At 25.7% G+C, this 20342-nt stretch overlaps 1 long non-coding RNA gene across 3 annotated transcripts; it reads right to left on the bottom strand.

Annotated features, from left to right (window-relative positions):
- Nucleotides 1–5774: 5774 nt before the first annotated feature.
- LOC127082092 (uncharacterized) lies at nucleotides 5775–19137 on the bottom strand. 3 transcript variants are annotated; one of them, XR_007788156.1, is made up of 2 exons: nucleotides 19074–19137; nucleotides 5775–6074 (listed from the first exon to the last, which is right to left on the bottom strand). It is a non-coding gene; the product is annotated as an uncharacterized LOC127082092 (long non-coding RNA). The 3 variants fall into 3 exon arrangements; XR_007788154.1 differs by lacking the exon at nucleotides 19074–19137 and adding an exon at nucleotides 14733–14796; XR_007788152.1 differs by lacking the exon at nucleotides 19074–19137 and adding an exon at nucleotides 6210–6273.
- Nucleotides 19138–20342: the final 1205 nt, after the last annotated feature.

Below are 20342 nucleotides of genomic sequence, written 5' to 3' on the forward strand. Positions count from 1 at the left end.
CTAATAATTAAATCTAATAATAACAAAACTGACTCTGGTTCTTTGGTTCGAATGATTTTGGACGGTTTAATCTAGTTTTTCCGATTTTACAAATCGGCCGGTTCACTCTAGTTTTTTCGATTTTACTCCGGTTTTGATCCAGTAGCGGTTTTGAAAGGTTGACCTAACCGAATTCATCTCCGATTCCCGGACAAACCGATTGAACCGACCGATTCGATCCAATTTTTAAAATACTGGGTTCAAATAAATTATTTTCGTACATATAAACTTTATACGACATATCCTATTAAATTCCAACTTTTATACGTTCAATTAAGATCTCTTTTATTAGTCACGATTAATAATGTGAAATATTTTCTCAACTCTTGATTTTAAAATATTATAACTCTCTTTCTGGTTTTCTTTTTAAAATGAATCTTAATTTTAAAATTACTTTATGTAGAACCCATAATTCTTCTTCAAGTGCATATCATATAATATCGATGATATTTTTATTTAATAAAATATCTTTCATAATCAATATTATAGAATAAAATAAAAAAATTTACGGATGGATTTTAGGTAGTATTTTAATAAAAATATTGGCCAATATATGGATTTTTCTCTAATTCTTACGCATCCATAAAAAAAAAACCAATAAAAACTACTCGAAAGTTAAGAAAATCATTTAATAATCTATTAAATATGTAAAGTAGAGTATTTTCCAGGTAATAAATATTAAGTTATTCTTTAACAAATTTATTTTTAAATTATTTTCATTAAACTTTAATAATTCCATCTATAAATTAATTGTGTTCCCTAAAATATATTTTGTTGTTCCATTGTGTTTAATAGCATGAGGTTGAGAACATCCGTCTATTTTATTAATGAAATAATTATATAATTATTAAAAATATATTATTTTCACTATATTTGATCAAATAATTTGAATATATTTTATTATAATTCAAACCAATTGACCAAATAACTTGATGAGATTTTATGATAATTTAAACCCCAAAATTAGATTTTAATTATTATTTTTACAAAAATAATGGATGTCATTTGTATTTTTGATTATTAACTAACGCTAAAATCTACGGTTATTAGACAAGTATTTATTTGATATATTTTTTTAAAGAATAATAAATGTCATACATTAAAAAATAGTTTATATTATATTTCCACAGTCTCAATAAAAACAAAATATCGCACCTTTTTCTTTAAAGGAATATGAATATTTTGTCATGTGAAGTTTATGGTAGATTATTTTTATAAGTTAGTGATGTTTTTCATTATTTTTATAACTATAATTATAAAATCCATAACAACTATTAATTAAATAATTTGTAAATACAATAATTAAATATAAGTTTAGTGTTGAGAATTATTAAATTTGTATACCAATTAATCAATAGAAATTATAAAAATAAATATTTAAAATGAGATTACATGATTGATACTTCAAATTTTTTTTTATGTAAATTTCAGATGGAGTGTTGGTAGATGAATGTATTCAAACAAAGAAAGAAACAAGCAAAGAAATTGTTTATTTTATATTCAAACTTTACAAATTGCAACAACATTCACACCCTAAACACGAGCCACCTGGTTTGCCCAATGATCCTTTACAAAAATGGTCACACTGTTCTGGTGCAGTTGGACAAAAATTCGATATGAAGCATAATTTTCCGCCTGCTCTTGAAACTATCATTTCATTCCATTAGCAATAATATATAAAATTATGTTGATAAGATTATTTTTTATAAATAGATAATTTAATTAAAAACATAACAATGAATATGAAGCAATGCAAATTGAGTTTTATAAATAGATAATTACCGGCAACCATGCCTGAAGCAATGCAAATAATCAAAATGGTTAAAAAGAGAGTCTTGTAGGATGCCATTTTATTTTTAAATGTTGAAGTAAGCATCTTGCAAGAGCCTATTTATAAGGACTTTGGGAATTGAATTATGAAATAAGATATTATTTTGATTTTTGAAAATTCAATCTTTTAATTTAAATCTTTTTATTTATTTTATATGCTTTTTTTAAATCGACCCAATGAATAATACTACACAAAATTTCCAAATATTATTTTAATTATATAATTTCTCAAAAATTAAACTATTTTTGGGATAGATTTAAATTTTTATTCATACCATATAATGATGGGATACATTATTGTTCAGAATTAAACATCATATAAATATACAAGTGTTATACGACATAACCTATTAAATGTTTGTATAAAAAAAAGCCATTGAAATGTCAACTTTAATATGTTTTAATAACATCTCTTTTAGTAGTAAAACATTTTTTAGTCATTTATTAAATTGTCATGAATATTAAATAGTTTCTAAACTCAAAATAAAAGAATTTGATAATTTTATTTCTCAATATCTTTTAAGAGTGAAATTTTATTTTCCGAATTGCTTTATATAGATCCCATAATTAATCTACAAATGCTGAGAATTTAGTCTATATAATATCTTTATTACATCTTTTGGCTACAATGTCTTCCCATCCAATGGTACAAAATAAAATGTAATTTTTTTTGAATAGTTATAATTTTTTTTTTATTTTTTTTTGTATTATGTGATTACAACGTCTTTCATATCCAACAGTGAAATTTAGAAACAAAACTCTTTCAGTTGTCCAAAAATCTAACAAAATACTGTTGGAATATTCAACAATTTTTTATTTTGAAATTTTTTAACCACAAATTTTAACTTATTTTATAAATTTTTAATGATTCAATCTATAAAGGAGTTGTATTTGCTAATTATTTTTTTTATATATCATTATGGAAAATTTAAAATAGATGGAAACACATTTCAAATTGAAAATAGTCAAAAAATAAATAAATATTAATGTGTAAGATATTATCAGAACGAAGGGAATCTTCTAATTAAATATAAAATAAATATATATATTAATTCAGAATAACAATATTTTCTGTATTTTCTGTAACTTAAACAACAATATTACTTTTAAGTATTATTTTGATAAAAAATATTGGGCAACACTTAAGTTTTTATGTATTATATGAATATTGATAAAATAAGAGAAAAATATATTCCAAACTTAAAAAACAATAATTTGATATCCTTATTAATAAATATTAAATAAAATTTATTAAAATTTATTTTTCTACTATTTTTCCAGAATGTAATATCTTGGCCTAAACCATTGGTTTAAAATCCAATCGCTTTTGTTTTTAATCTCTCATAAAGCCCATGATTGTTACAAGTAGTGTATTGTCTACTAATAAATATTAATTTATTTATGAAAATTATTTTTACAAAACCTAACGTTTTGTTCTATCAATGAATTGTATTTCCTCGATTAGTTTTTGTTGTGCCATTTTGGAAATTTTAACTTCATGCCGATATATTTCAAATTAGAAATCTTCACTTTTATTTCAATGTTATTGTGTTTAATATTAAGAGGATAAGAACATCAGACTAACTTATAGAATAAGTTAATAAATATTAATTTGAAATAGATTATGTACATTATATTTTATCAAATAATTTGTTGGTCAAATAAATTAGTTTCATATATATGAATATATAAATTTTATGTGACATATCCTATAAATGCCAATTTTTATAGGTTCATCAATGTTTTAAAAATTGAACCGAAGATCGAACCGGTGAAATTTCTGGTTTAAGGTTCAATTGATTCAATCGGTTAATGTTACGGTTGAACCGTTTATTAAATAAACTAATATTCATAGATATGTCAGACATAATCACATGTTCACAACATAATAAAATAAATATTTCAAAAATCAATTACAAACTTAATACAACAAAACCAATAGCACATATAATAACACAACATAGTTGCACAATTCATTTCATCTTCATTTAATAATAATTTGAACAAATTAAAAAATTATAATAAAATAAGTTAAGCTAATTCAAGCCAAAATTAAAATAATATAAGATACTAAGTAAAATAAAGTTCAAATAACTAAGAATACATAAATTAAATAAAATAGAATACAAAATATAAAGAATACAATATACTTAATTAAACAAAAAAAATCGAGTTGAACTAAGACAAATAAGTTTTAGTTGACAACAACAAACAATATTGAATTAAACGACAATTAACATTGAGCTGGACATCGTGATTATGTTTGAAAGAGACGACGTGATGATGATGCAGTGTAGTTGAAAGAAAAACTATAACGATGTGACGAAACTTAGAAGTTTGTATGGGTGTAAGAAAATATAATTATTTTTTGTGGTTGGTGAATGAATGTTAAGTTTTAATATTGACATTTTTTTTTACAAAATGGTCAATTTGATGTATTTTTCTGAACCAGACGGTATAACAAAACTGACTCCGATTCTTTGGTTCGAATGATTTTGGACGGTTTAATCTAGTTTTTCCGATTTTACTCCGGTTTTGACCCACTAGTGATTTTGAAAGGTTGACCCAACCAAATTCATCTCCGATTACCAGACCAACCGATTGAATCGGCCGGTTCAATCTAGTTTTTTCGATTTTACTCCGGTTTTGATCCAGTTGCGGTTTTGAAAGGTTGACCCAACCAGATTCATCTCCGATTCCCGGACAAACCGATTGAACCGACCGGTTCGATCCAATTTTTAAAATACTGGGTTCAAATAAATTATTTTCGTACATATAAAAATACAAATTTTATACGACATATCCTATTAAATTCCAACTTTTATACGTTCAATTAAGATCTCTTTTATTAGTCACGATTAATAATGTGAAATATTTTCTCAACTCTTGATTTTAAAATATTATAACTCTCTTTCTGGTTTTCTTTTTAAAATGAATTTTAATTTTAAAATTACTTTATGTAGAACCCATAATTCTTCTTCAAGTGCATATCATATAATCTCGATGATATTTTTATTTAATAAAATATCTTTCACAATCAATATTATAGAATAAAATAAAAATATTTACGGATGGATTTTAGGTAGTATTTTAATAAAAATATTGGCCAATATATGGATTTTTCTCTAATTCTTACGCATCCATAAAAAAAACCAATAAAAACTACTCGAAAGTTTAAAAAATCATTTAATAATCTATTAAATATGTAAAGTAGAGTATTTTCCATGTAATAAATATTAAGTTATTCTTTAACAAATTCATTTTTAAATTATTTTCATTAAACTTTAATAATTCCATGTATAAATTATTTGTGTTCCCAAAAATATATTTTGTTGTTCCATTGTGTTTAATAGCATGAGGTCGAGAACATCCGTCTATTTTATTAATGAAATAATTATATAATTATTAAAAATATATTATTTTCACTATATTTAATCAAATAATTTGAATATATTTTATTATAATTCAAACCAATTGACCAAATAACTTGATGAGATTTTATGATAATTTAAACCCCAAAATTAGATTTTAATTATTATTTTTACAAAAATAATGGATGTCATTTGTATTTTTGATTATTAACTAATGCTAAAATCTACGGTTATTAGACAAGTATTTATTTGATATATTTTTTTAAAGAATAATAAATGTCATACATTAAAAAATAGTTTATATTATATTTCCACAGTCTCAATAAAAACAAAATATCGCACCTTTTTCTTTAAAGGAATATAAATATTTTGTCATGTGAAGTTTATGGTAGATTATTTTTATAAGTTAGTGATGTTTTTCATTATTTTTATAACTATAATTATAAAATCCATAACAACTATTAATTAAAGAATTTGTAAATACAATAATTAAATATAAGTTTAGTGTTGAGAATTATTAAATTTGTATACCAATTAATCAATAGAAATTATAAAAATAAATATTTAAAATGAAATTACATGATTGATACTTCAAAATTCTTTTTATGTAAATTTCAGATGGAGTGTTGGTAGATGAATGTATTCAAACAAAGAAAGAAACAAGCAAAGAAATTGTTTATTTTATATTCAAACTTTCCAAATTGCAACAACATTCACCTTCTAAACACGAGCCACCTGGTTTGCCCAATGATCCTTTACAAAAATGGTCACACTGTTCTGGTGCAGTTGGACAAAAAATCGATATGAAGCATAATTTTCCGCCTGCTCCTGAAACTATCATTTCATTCCATTAGAAATAATATATAAAATTATGTTGATAAGATTATTTTTTATAAATAGATAATTTAATTAAAAACATAACAATGAATATGAAGCAATGCAAATTGAGTTTTATAAATAAATAATTACCGGCAACCATGCCTGAAGCAATGCAAATAATCAAAATGGTTAAAAAGAGAGTCTTGTAGGATGCCATTTTATTTTTAAATGTTGAAGTAAGCATCTTGCAAGAGCCTATTTATAAGGACTTTGGGAATTGAATTATGAAATAAGATATTATTTTGATTTTTGAAAATTCAATCTTTTAATTTAAATCTTTTTATTTATTTTATATGCTTTTTTTAAATCGACCCAATGAATAATACTACACAAAATTTCCAAATATTATTTTAATTATATAATTTCTCAAAAATTAAACTATTTTTGGGATAGATTTAAATTTTTATTCATACCATATAATGATGGGATACGTTATTGTTTAGAATTAAACATCATATAAATATACAAGTGTTATACGACATAACCTATTAAATGTCTGTGTAAAAAAAAAGCCATTGAAATGTCAACTTTAATATGTTTTAATAACATCTCTTTTAGTAGTAAAACATTTTTTAGTCATTTATTAAATTGTCATGAATATTAAATAGTTTCTAAACTCAAAATAAAAGAATTTGATAATTTAATTTCTCAATATCTTTTGAGAGTGAAATTTTATTTTCCGAATTGCTTTATGTAGATCCCATAATTAATCTACAAATGCTGAGAATTTAGTCTATATAATATCTTTATTACATCTTTTGGCTACAATGTCTTCCCATCCAATGGTACAAAATAAAATGTATTTTTTTTTTGAATAGTTATAAAATATTATATTTTTTCTCTCTATATTATGTGATTACAACGTCTTTCATATCCAACAGTGAAATTTAGAAACAAAACTCTTTCAGTTGTCCAAAAATCTAACAAAATACTGTTTGGCATATTATAAGATATGGGCCACATACACTTGAGTGGGCTTTTTAGCTTTCAGCCCACACAAGTGGTTTTATAAATAGAACCCTTGTGTAGAAGCATTTGTGCAGTTGCAATTTCGTTTCTCTCTCTCTCTCTCACTCAAAGCCTTCATTCGTAGCAGCTAACACTGAGATTGAAGGAATCCGTTCGTGTGGACTGAGTAGAGGCGTTGTCGTCGTTCAATATTTGTGATCGCTCCGTAGATCTGCATCAAAGGTTACAATTGCCACAAGAGGTAATGATTCTATCACTGATCATGCTCATTCGTAAGGATCACTAAAGGATAAATTTTAAGTTCCGTTGCATTTTGGATTGCTCTTCTCCTTCAGTGGTATCAGAGCCACTTACGAAACCATGCATCTGATAGCTGTTTATTTTCTGTATTTTTTGTATTAATACGATTAAAAGACAAAATGAATCAAAGAATAAACGAGTAATTAAATTTGGCATCATGTGTGTACGATTTGGATGATTGATGTTGACTATGCTTCGGAATCCGACATTAGTATGGTGAAGCAGCGATACATTGATCGTCCATAGGTTATGCAATTGAGACCGATCAGGTTATATATATGATATAAGTAATCTTGATGCAAAATACGGTATATATGATATACTGTTTCTATTTCGTTCATTCAAACACTTAATGGTTATTTTCCTTTGGGCGACCAATGGTCGTTTGCTTCTTGATTTGACATTAGTATGGTGAAAAAATGACGTGTTGATCAATCATATTGGATCAACAATCGAGGTGTGTTTGACGGTCTGAAATTGGTGCATTAGGGTTAATGACGACACAAGGGTTGTGTTGTCAAAGAGTTATACGATTAGGGTTGTGACTGCGCAAGAGTTTTGCTTTAAAGTATCAGATGTTGATGCGAAAAACGATGTCAATTTCAAATGAATTGTTCATTAAAATTTTCGGCCAGGGGCGCTGCCCCCTTGACCCCCGTCCGCTGATCGGTCAGCGGAACCCCGGCTAACTCTGCGTAGTGTGATCGGTCGCCAAAATTTAATTTGGTTTTAATTAATTAAAATAATTAAAATAAATAATAATAATGTGTTTATTATTATTGTCTTGTAGTGATCGGTTATGGCCTTAGTTTTCCTTTATTTTATTTTGGGTTTTTAAAATACGACCTGCGTGGCGTGCCTCTCTTTTAATCTCTTAATGTAACTTCTTTTCTCATCTCACTCCCTCGTATGTAAAACGAGTTTCTTTTATGTAATGTAATGTTAGGAAGAAAGACAAGAATTCAATATCAAAGGAGGACAACCTTGAAGATCTTGCTTGGAGAAACTTAGATCGTTATTATGTTAGCTTAGGTTCTCTCATTGGCTTGGGAGAACAATTGCGCTAGGGGCCATAACTGTTTCATTATGTATGTTGATGCATGTGAATGTATGTTGATGCATGTGAGAGACGATTTATATGATAAATAAGTCGGTGAGATCAGAATAATTACAAATTCCCTCTAATTAAATATTAAGTTTATGCTTTCCAAGTTTTAGCACTCATCAAGACTAGTATCAGATAATGTAGGTTTCGCCTACGCGAGGTGCATGTTCTATATTAGTAAGGTGCGATGGGATAATTGTAATATCCAATTGTTAAAACAATGGGTCAAACTTAACTAAACAAATTATAATAAGATTATATATGTTTAGAAGCAAGAGTTGGAAATGATCCATGTGATGGATTGGAATAAGGAGTTTTTCACCCAACTAAAATGTTCGAGAGTTGTATTAGATACAATTGGAAGGAGTTCCTACCTAAATAACCTAGTTTTGTGTAATCCACCGACGCGGACTTAAAACAAAGTGAAATGTGGATCTCGACCCACTAGAAAATCTTCGAACGGGATTTTCCGAATCAAATGGCGAGGGTCATTTGTTTTTAATAAAATAGTGGGATCAAATGGTAAAGGCCTAATTAAATATGTTATTGATACTTATATTTTCATTATTTTCATGTAGATCAGCATGACAACAAACACCTCTAACAACATTTTGCGATCAATCCTTGACAAGGAAAAATTGTCTGGGACAAATTTTCTGGATTGGCACCGAAATCCGAGGATTGTCCTCAAACATGATAGAAAGCTGTATGTCTTGGAGAAACATGTTCCTGAAGAGGAACCTCCTAGTTTTGCACCTAAGGCAGAAAGAGATGCTTATAAGAAGCATGTCGATGATGCCAATGAAACTGCTTGTCTCATGCTAGCTACCATGAACTCAGAGTTGCAAAAGCAACATGAGAACATGGCAGCGTTCGATATGATCGAACACCTGAAGATGCTCTATCAAGAGCAAGCAAGGCATGAAAGGTTTGAAGTTTCAAAAGTCCTTTTTCAAGGCAAGTTAGCGGAGGGAGCCCCTGTAGGTCCCCATGTGCTCAAGATGATTGGGTATGTGGAAAACCTTGAGAGGTTGGGGTTTCCCCTCGGAAAGGAACTTGCGACTGATTTGATCTTGCAATTGTTGTCAGATAGATTCAGTCAATTTGTCCTAAATTTCAATATGAATGATATGGACAAATCTCTTCCTGAACTGCTAGCCATGTTAAGAACTGCTGAGCAGAATCTGAAGTCAAAAGGGAAGTCCATTCTGATGATCGGAAACGGAAAGAGACAGAACAAAAGACCCACCAAGTAGGCTGATAAAGGGAAAGGCAAGGAAGTTGCCAAACCCAAACCCACTGTTGCTGCTTTGAAGTCTAGTGGAGGCATAGCAAAGGAAGGCACTTGCTTCCATTACGGTAAGACTGGACACTGGAAGAGAAACTGCCCAAAGTACCTGGAAGATAAGAAGAATGGAGTAGAGACTTCAACTTCAGGTATTTTTGTTATTGAAATGAATTTATCTACTTTTGCATCATGGGTATTAGATACTGGATGCAGTTCTCACATTTGTACCAATGTGCAGGGGCTAAAAAGGAGTAGAGATTTGGCAAAAGGTGAAGTTGACCTACGAGTTGGCAATGGAGCAAAGGTTGATGCTTTAGCCGTAGGAACTTATGTATTGACTTTACCTAGTGGTTTAATAATTCAGTTAGAGAACTATTATTATGTACCTGCAATTAGCAGGAATATCATTTCCGTTTCTTGTTTGGACAAGTTTGGTTTTTCATTTATAATAAAGAACAATTATTGCTCAATTTATTTGAATGATATATTCTATGCTAGTGCACAAATGAACAATGGACTATATGTCCTTGATCTTGAAATGCCTATTTATAACATTAATACTACAAGGATGAAACCTAATGAGTTAAATCCAACTTACCTTTGGCATTGTCGATTAGGCCACATAAATGAGAAACGCATTTCCAAACTCCATAAAGATGGACTCTTGGACTCTTTTGATTATGAATCATATGAGACATGCAGATCTTGTTTAATTGGAAAGATGACAAAGTCTCCATTCACAGGAAAAGGTGAAAGAGCAAATGATCTTTTGGCCCTCATACATACTGATGTATGTGGACCACTGAACATACCAGCCAGAGGAGGTTTTCAGTACTTCATCACATTTACTGATGATTTCAGTAGATATGGTTATGTGTATTTAATGAAACACAAATCAGAGTCCTTAGAAAAGTTCAAGGAATTCAAGAATGAAGTACAAAACCAACTAGGTAAGAATATTAAAACTCTTCGATCAGATCAAGGTGGTGAGTATTTAAGCCTAGAGTTTGATGACCATCTGAAAGAGTGTGGGATCCTATCCCAACTTACTCCTCTTGGAACACCCCAATGGAATGGTATATCTGATAGAAGAAATCGAACCCTGTTAGACATGGTCCGATCCATGATGAGTCACGCCGATCTTCCAAACTCCTTTTGGGGACATGCACTATTGACAATAGCTTACACACTTAACCGTGTTCCATCCAAAAAGGTTGAGAAGACACCATCTGAGACATGGAGTGGTAAGAAACCATATATGTCTTACATGAAGATTTGGGGTTGCGAAGTTTATGTGAAACGAAAAATTTCAACTAAGCTTGAACCCAAATCTAACAAAATACTGTTGGAATATTTAACAATTTTTTATTTTGAAATTTTTTAACCATAATTTTAACTTATTTTATAAAATTGTAATGATTCAATCTATAAAGGAGTTGTATTTGCTAATTATTTTTTTATATATTATTATGGAAAATTTAAAATAGATGGAAACACATTTCAAATTGAAAATAGTCAATTTTTTAAAATATTAATGTGTAAGATATTATCAGAACGAAAGGGATCTTCTAATTAAATATAAAATATATATATATATATATATATATATATATATATATATATATATATATATATATATATATATATATATATATATATATATCGGAATAACAATATTTTCTGTATTTTCTGTAACTTAAACAACAATATTACTTTTAAGTATTATTTTGATAAAAAATATTGGGCAACACTTAAGTTTTTCTGTATTATATGAATATTGATAAAATAAGAGAAAAATATATTCCAAACTTAAAAAACAATAATTTGATATCCTTATTAATAAATATTAAATAAAATTTATTAAAATTTATTTTTCTACTATTTTTCCAGAATGTAATATCTTGGCCTAAACCATTGGTTTAAAATCCAATCGCTTTTGTTTTTAATCTCTCATAAAGCCCATGATTGTTACAAGTAGTGTATTGTCTACTAATAAATATTAATTTATTTATGAAAATTATTTTTACAAAACCTAACGTTTTGTTCTATCAATGAATTGTATTTCCTCGATTAGTTTTTGTTGTGCCATTTTGGAAATTTTAACTTCATGCCGATATATTTCAAATTAGAAATCTTCACTTTTATTTCAATGTTATTGTGTTTAATATTAAGAGGATAAGAACATCAGACTAACTTATAGAATAAGTTAATAAATATTAATTTGAAATAGATTATGTACATTATATTTTATCAAATAATTTGTTGGTCAAATAAATTAGTTTCATATATATGAATATATAAATTTTATGTGACATATCCTATAAATGCCAATTTTTATAGGTTCATCAATGTTTTAAAAATTGAACCGAAGATCGAACCGGTGAAATTTCTGGTTTAAGGTTCAATTGATTCAATCGGTTAATGTTACGGTTGAACCGTTTATTAAATAAACTAATATTCATAGATATGTCAGACATAATCACATGTTCACAACATAATAAAATAAATATTTCAAAAATCAATTACAAACTTAATACAACAAAACCAATAGCACATATAATAACACAACATAGTTGCACAATTCATTTCATCTTCATTTAATAATAATTTGAACAAATTAAAAAATTATAATAAAATAAGTTAAGCTAATTCAAGCCAAAATTAAAATAATATAAGATACTAAGTAAAATAAAGTTCAAATAACTAAGAATACATAAATAAAATAAAATAGAATACAAAATATAAAGAATACAATATACTTAATTAAACAAAAAAAATCGAGTTGAACTAAGACAAATAAGTTTTAGTTGACAACAACAAACAATATTGAATTAAACGACAATTAACATTGAGCTGGACATCGTGATTATGTTTGAAAGAGACGACGTGATGATGATGCAGTGTAGTTGAAAGAAAAACTATAACGATGTGACGAAACTTAGAAGTTTGTATGGGTGTAAGAAAATATAATTATTTTTTGTGGTTGGTGAATGAATGTTAAGTTTTAATATTGACATTTTTTTTTTACAAAATGGTCAATTTGATGTCTTTTTCTGAACCAGACGGTATAACAAAACCGACTCCGGTTCTTTGGTTCGAATGATTTTGGACGGTTTAATCTAGTTTTTCCGATTTTACTCCGGTTTTGACCCACTAGTGATTTTGAAAGGTTGACCCAACCAAATTCATCTCCGATTACCAGACCAACCGATTGAATTGGCCGGTTCAATCTAGTTTTTTCGATTTTACTCCGGTTTTGATCCAGTAGCGGATTTGAAAGGTTGACCCAACCGGATTCATCTCCGATTCCCGGACAAACCGATTGAACCGACCGGTTCGATCCAATTTTTAAAATACTGGGTTCAAATAAATTATTTTCGTACATATAAAAATACAAATTTTATACGACATATCCTATTAAATTCCAACTTTTATACGTTCAATTAAGATCTCTTTTATTAGTCACGATTAATAATGTGAAATATTTTCTCAACTCTTGATTTTAAAATATTATAACTCTCTTTCTGGTTTTCTTTTTAAAATGAATCTTAATTTTAAAATTACTTTATGTAGAACCCATAATTCTTCTTCAAGTGCATATCATATAATCTCGATGATATTTTTATTTAATAAAATATCTTTCATAATCAATATTATAGAATAAAATAAAAATATTTACGGATGGATTTTAGGTAGTATTTTAATAAAAATATTGGCCAATATATGGATTTTTCTCTAATTCTTACGCATCCATAAAAAAAAAACCAATAAAAACTACTTGAAAGTTAAAAAAATCATTTAATAATCTATTAAATATGTAAAGTAGAGTATTTTCCAGGTAATAAATATTAAGTTATTCTTTAACAAATTTATTTTTAAATTATTTTCATTAAACTTTAATAATTCCATCTATAAATTAATTGTGTTCCCTAAAATATATTTTGTTGTTCCATTGTGTTTAATAGCATGAGGTTGAGAACATCCGTCTATTTTATTAATGAAATAATTATATAATTATTAAAAATATATTATTTTCACTATATTTGATCAAATAATTTGAATATATTTTATTATAATTCAAACCAATTGACCAAATAACTTGATGAGATTTTATGATAATTTAAACCCCAAAATTAGATTTTAATTATTATTTTTACAAAAATAATGGATGTCATTTGTATTTTTGATTATTAACTAATGCTAAAATCTACTGTTATTAGACAAGTATTTATTTGATATATTTTTTTAAAGAATAATAAATGTCATACATTAAAAAATAGTTTATATTATATTTCCACAGTCTCAATAAAAACAAAATATCGCACCTTTTTCTTTAAAGGAATATGAATATTTTGTCATGTGAAGTTTATGGTAGATTATTTTTATAAGTTAGTGATGTTTTTCATTATTTTTATAACTATAATTATAAAATCCATAACAACTATTAATTAAATAATTTGTAAATACAATAATTAAATATAAGTTTAGTGTTGAGAATTATTAAATTTGTATACCAATTAATCAATAGAAATTATAAAAATAAATATTTAAAATGAAATTACATGATTGATACTTCAAATTTTTTTTTATGTAAATTTCAGATGGAGTGTTGGTAGATGAATGTATTCAAACAAAGAAAGAAACAAGCAAAGAAATTGTTTATTTTGTATTCAAACTTTACAAATTGCAACAACATTCACCCCCTAAACACGAGCCACCTGGTTTGCCCAATGATCCTTTACAAAAATGGTCACACTGTTCTGGTGCAGTTGGACAAAAATTCGATATGAAGCATAATTTTCCGCCTGCTCCTGAAACTATCATTTCATTCCATTAGCAATAATATATAAATTATGTTGATAAGATTATTTTTTATAAATAGATAATTTAATTAAAAACATAACAATGAATATGAAGCAATGCAAATTGAGTTTTATAAATAGATAATTACCGGCAACCATGCCTGAAGCAATGCAAATAATCAAAATGGTTAAAAAGAGAGTCTTGTAGGATGCCATTTTATTTTTAAATGTTGAAGTAAACATCTTGCAAGAGCCTATTTATAAGGACTTTGGGAATTGAATTATGAAATAAGATATTATTTTGATTGTTGAAAATTCAATCTTTTAATTTAAATCTTTTTATTTATTTTATATGCTTTTTTTAAATCGACCCAATGAATAATACTACACAAAATTTCCAAATATAATTTTAATTATATAATTTCTCAAAAATTAAACTATTTTTGGGATAGATTTAAGTTTTTATTCATACCATATAATGATGGGATACATTATTGTTCAGAATTAAACATCATATAAATATACAAGTGTTATACGACATAACCTATTAAATGTCTGTGTAAAAAAAAGCCATTGAAATGTCAACTTTAATATGTTTTAATAACATCTCTTTTAATAGTAAAACATTTTTTAGTCATTTATTAAATTGTCATGAATATTAAATAGTTTCTAAACTCAAAATAAAAGAATTTGATAATTTTATTTCTCAATATCTTTTAAGAGTGAAATTTTATTTTCGGAATTGCTTTATGTAGATCCCATAATTAATCTACAAATGCTGAGAATTTAGTCTATATAATATCTTTATTACATCTTTTTGGCTACAATGTCTTCCCATCCAATGGTACAAAATAAAATGTAATTTTTTTTGAATAGTTATAAATTTTTTTTTTCTATATTATGTGATTACAACGTCTTTCATATCCAATAGTGAAATTTAGAAACAAAACTCTTTCAGTTGTCCAAAAATCTAACAAAATACTGTTGGAAAATTTAACAATTTTTTATTTTGAAATTTTTTAACCACAAATTTTAACTTATTTTATAAAATTTTAATGATTCAATCTATAAAGGAGTTGTATTTGCTAATTATTTTTTTATATATCATTATGGAAAATTTAAAATAGATGGAAACACATTTCAAATTGAAAATAGTCAAAAAAAATTTAAATATTAATGTGTAAGATATTATCAGAACGAAAGGGATCTTCTAATTAAATATAAAATAAAATATAATATATATATATATATATATATATATATATATATATATTAACTCGGAATAACAATATTTCTTTATTTTCTGTAACTTAAACAACAATATTACTTTTAAGTATTATTTTGATAAAAAATATTGGGCAACACTTAAGTTTTTCTGTATTATATGAATATTGATAAAATAAGAGAAAAATATATTCCAAACTTAAAAAACAATAATTTGATATCCTTATTAATAAATATTAAATAAAATTTATTAAAATTTATTTTTCTACTATTTTTCCAGAATGTAATATCTTGGCCTAAACCATTGGTTTAAAATCCAATCGCTTTTGTTTTTAATCTCTCATAAAGCCCATGATTGTTACAAGTAGTGTATTGTCTACTAATAAATATTAATTTATTTATGAAAATTATTTTTACAAAACCTAACGTTTTGTTCTATCAATGAATTGTATTACCTCGATTAGTTTTTGTTGTGCCATTTTGGAAATTTTAACTTCATGCCGATATATTTCAAATTAGAAATCTTCACTTTTATTTCAATGTTATTGTGTTTAATATTAAGAGGATAAGAACATCAGACTAACTTATAGAATAAGTTAATAAATATTAATTTGAAATAGATTATGTACATTATATTTTATCAAATAATTTGTTGGTCAAATAAATTAGTTTCATATATATGAATATATAAATTTTATGTGACATATCCTATAAATGCCAATTTTTATAGGTTCATCAATGTTTTAAAAATTGAACCGAAGATCGAACCGGTGAAATTTCTGGTTTAAGGTTCAATTGATTCAATCGGTTAATGTTACGGTTGAACCGTTTATTAAATAAACTAATATTCATAGATATGTCAGACATATTCACATGTTCACAACATAATAAAATAAATATTTCAAAAATCAATTACAAACTTAATACAACAAAACCAATAGCACATATAATAACACAACATAGTTGCACAATTCATTTCATCTTCATTTAATAATAATTTGAACAAATTAAAAAATTATAATAAAATAAGTTAAGCTAATTCAAACCAAAATTAAAATAATATAAGATACTAAGTAAAATAAAGTTCAAATAACTAAGAATACATAAATTAAATAAAATAGAATACAAAATATAAAGAATACAATATACTTAATTAAACAAAAAAAATCGAGTTGAACTAAGACAAATAAGTTATAGTTGACAACAACAAACAATATTGAATTAAACGACAATTAACATTGAGCTGGACATCGTGATTATGTTTGAAAGAGACGACGTGATGATGATACAGTGTAGTTGAAAGAAAAACTATAACGATGTGACGAAACTTGGAAGTTTGTATGGGTGTAAGAAAATATAATTATTTTTTGTGGTTGGTGAATGCATGTTAAGTTTTAATATTGACATTTTTTTTTTACAAAATGGTCAATTTGATGTATTTTTCTGAACCAGACGGTATAACGAAACCGACTCCGGTTCTTTGGTTCAAATGATTTTAGACGGTTTAATCTAGTTTTTCCGGTTTTACAAATCGGCCGGTTCAATCTAGTTTTTTCGATTTTACTCCGGTTTTGATCCAGTAGCGGATTTGAAAGGTTGACCCAACCGGATTCATCTCCGATTCCCGGACAAACCGATTGAACCGACCGGTTCGATCCAATTTTTAAAATACTGGGTTCAAATAAATTATTTTCGTACATATAAACATACAAATTTTATACGACATATCCTATTAAATTCCAACTTTTATACGTTCAATTAAGATCTCTTTTATTAGTCACGATTAATAATGTGAAATATTTTCTCAACTCTTGATTTTAAAATATTATAACTCTCTTTCTGGTTTTCTTTTTAAAATGAATCTTAATTTTAAAATTACTTTATGTAGAACCCATAATTCTTCTTCAAGTGCATATCATATAATCTCGATGATATTTTTATTTAATAAAATATCTTTCATAATCAATATTATAGAATAAAATAAAAATATTTACGGATGGATTTTAGGTAGTATTTTAATAAAAATATTGGCCAATATATGGATTTTTCTCTAATTCTTACGCATCCATAAAAAAAAAACCAATAAAAACTACTCGAAAGTTAAAAAAATCATTTAATAATCTATTAAATATGTAAAGTAGAGTATTTTCCAGGTAATAAATATTAAGTTATTCTTTAACAAATTTATTTTTAAATTTTTTCATTAAACTTTAATAATTCCATCTATAAATTAATTGTGTTCCCTAAAATATATTTTGTTGTTCCATTGTGTTTAATAGCATGAGGTTGAGAACATCCGTCTATTTTATTAATGAAATAATTATATAATTATTAAAAATATATTATTTTCACTATATTTGATCAAATAATTTGAATATATTTTATTATAATTCAAACCAATTGACCAAATAACTTGATGAGATTTTATGATAATTTAAACCCCAAAATTAGATTTTAATTATTATTTTTACAAAAATAATGGATGTCATTTGTATTTTTGATTATTAACTAATGCTAAAATCTACTGTTATTAGACAAGTATTTATTTGATATATTTTTTTAAAGAATAATAAATGTCATACATTAAAAAATAGTTTATATTATATTTCCACAGTCTCAATAAAAACAAAATATCGCACCTTTTTCTTTAAAGGAATATGAATATTTTGTCATGTGAAGTTTATGGTAGATTATTTTTATAAGTTAGTGATGTTTTTCATTATTTTTATAACTATAATTATAAAATCCATAACAACTATTAATTAAATAATTTGTAAATACAATAATTAAATATAAGTTTAGTGTTGAGAATTATTAAATTTGTATACCAATTAATCAATAGAAATTATAAAAATAAATATTTAAAATGAAATTACATGATTGATACTTCAAATTTTTTTTTATGTAAATTTCAGATGGAGTGTTGGTAGATGAATGTATTCAAACAAAGAAAGAAACAAGCAAAGAAATTGTTTATTTTGTATTCAAACTTTACAAATTGCAACAACATTCACCCCCTAAACACGAGCCACCTGGTTTGCCCAATGATCCTTTACAAAAATGGTCACACTGTTCTGGTGCAGTTGGACAAAAATTCGATATGAAGCATAATTTTCCGCCTGCTCCTGAAACTATCATTTCATTCCATTAGCAATAATATATAAAATTATGTTGATAAGATTATTTTTTATAAATAGATAATTTAATTAAAAACATAACAATGAATATGAAGCAATGCAAATTGAGTTTTATAAATAGATAATTACCGGCAACCATGCCTGAAGCAATGCAAATAATCAAAATGGTTAAAAAGAGAGTCTTGTAGGATGCCATTTTATTTTTAAATGTTGAAGTAAACATCTTGCAAGAGCCTATTTATAAGGACTTTGGGAATTGAATTATGAAATAAGATATTATTTTGATTGTTGAAAATTCAATCTTTTAATTTAAATCTTTTTATTTATTTTATATGCTTTTTTTAAATCGACCCAATGAATAATACTACACAAAATTTCCAAATATTATTTTAATTATATAATTTCTCAAAAATTAAACTATTTTTGGGATAGATTTAAATTTTTATTCATACCATATAATGATGGGATACATTATTGTTCAGAATTAAACATCATATAAATATACAAGTGTTATACGACATAACCTATTAAATGTCTGTGTAAAAAACGCCATTGAAATGTCAACTTTAATATGTTTTAATAACATCTCTTTTAGTAGTAAAACATTTTTTAGTCATTTATTAAATTGTCATGAATATTAAATAGTTTCTAAACTCAAAATAAGAGAATTTGATAATTTTATTTCTCAATATCTTTTAAGAGTGAAATTTTATTTTCGGAATTGCTTTATGTAGATCCCATAATTAATCTACAAATGCTGAGAATTTAGTCTATATAATATCTTTATTACATCTTTTTGGCTACAATGTCTTCCCATCCAATGGTACAAAATAAAATGTAATTTTTTTTGAATAGTTATAAAATTTTTTTCTCTATATTATGTGATTACAACGCCTTTCATATCCAACAGTGAAATTTAGAAACAAAACTCTTTCAGTTGTCCAAAAATCTAACAAAATACTGTTGGAAAATTTAACAATTTTTTATCTTGAAATTTTTTAACCACAAATTTTAACTTATTTTATAAAATTTTAATGATTCAATCTATAAAGGAGTTGTATTTGCTAATTATTTTTTTTTATATATCATTATGGAAAATTTAAAATAGATGGAAACACATTTCAAATTGAAAATAGTCAAAAAAAATTTAAATATTAATGTGTAAGATATTATCAGAACGAAAGGGATCTTCTAATTAAATATAAAATAAATATATATATTAATTCGGAATAACAATATTTTCTGTAACTTAAACAACAATATTACTTTTAAGTATTATTTTGATAAAAAATATTGGGCAACACTTAAGTTTTTCTGTATTATATGAATATTGATAAAATAAGAGAAAAATATATTCCAAACTTAAAAAACAATAATTTGATATCCTTATTAATAAAT

This window comes from Lathyrus oleraceus, chromosome 1 (assembly GCF_024323335.1).
Source record: "Lathyrus oleraceus cultivar Zhongwan6 chromosome 1, CAAS_Psat_ZW6_1.0, whole genome shotgun sequence".
In the NCBI taxonomy this organism is placed as follows: domain Eukaryota; kingdom Viridiplantae; phylum Streptophyta; class Magnoliopsida; order Fabales; family Fabaceae; genus Lathyrus; species Lathyrus oleraceus.